The following is a 471-nucleotide window of genomic DNA, read 5'->3' on the forward strand; positions in this document are numbered from 1 at the left end:
CTAAGCGCCAAGACACATTCCCCCGTGTAGAAGGAACGTGACATTATAAAAGCCTACATTTTTTTCACGTTGAAGATAGAGCATGTAATTATATGTACGACTTGACGAGGCATGCCTTGGGAATAAATACAGGAGGAAGAAATATGGCAGAAGTGAAGGAGGAATAGATGAGAGAAAAGCAGGAGGAAGAAAGAGAGGGGGCGGTTGCAGTCAGAAAGAAGAAAATAAATAAAAAACAAGCCTGACATACAGAGAAAAGGAGAAACAAAGAGAAAAGAACAAAAAGGAGGGATGAAGGTAACCAATAAACAGAAACCCCTCCTCCCATTACCCCCCCACCCCAAAAAAAACACAAAACGGCTCATGAAGAAGAAAAACAGGCAAGAAAATACTAGTTTGTATTTTTAAAAAAAAGTAAGAGAAGTCTAATTATAAAAAAGTTGTATGTTCGTTCATCATGGAATTTCACGA

This window comes from Penaeus monodon, chromosome 24, assembly GCF_015228065.2.
Source record: "Penaeus monodon isolate SGIC_2016 chromosome 24, NSTDA_Pmon_1, whole genome shotgun sequence".
Taxonomy (NCBI): domain Eukaryota; kingdom Metazoa; phylum Arthropoda; class Malacostraca; order Decapoda; family Penaeidae; genus Penaeus; species Penaeus monodon.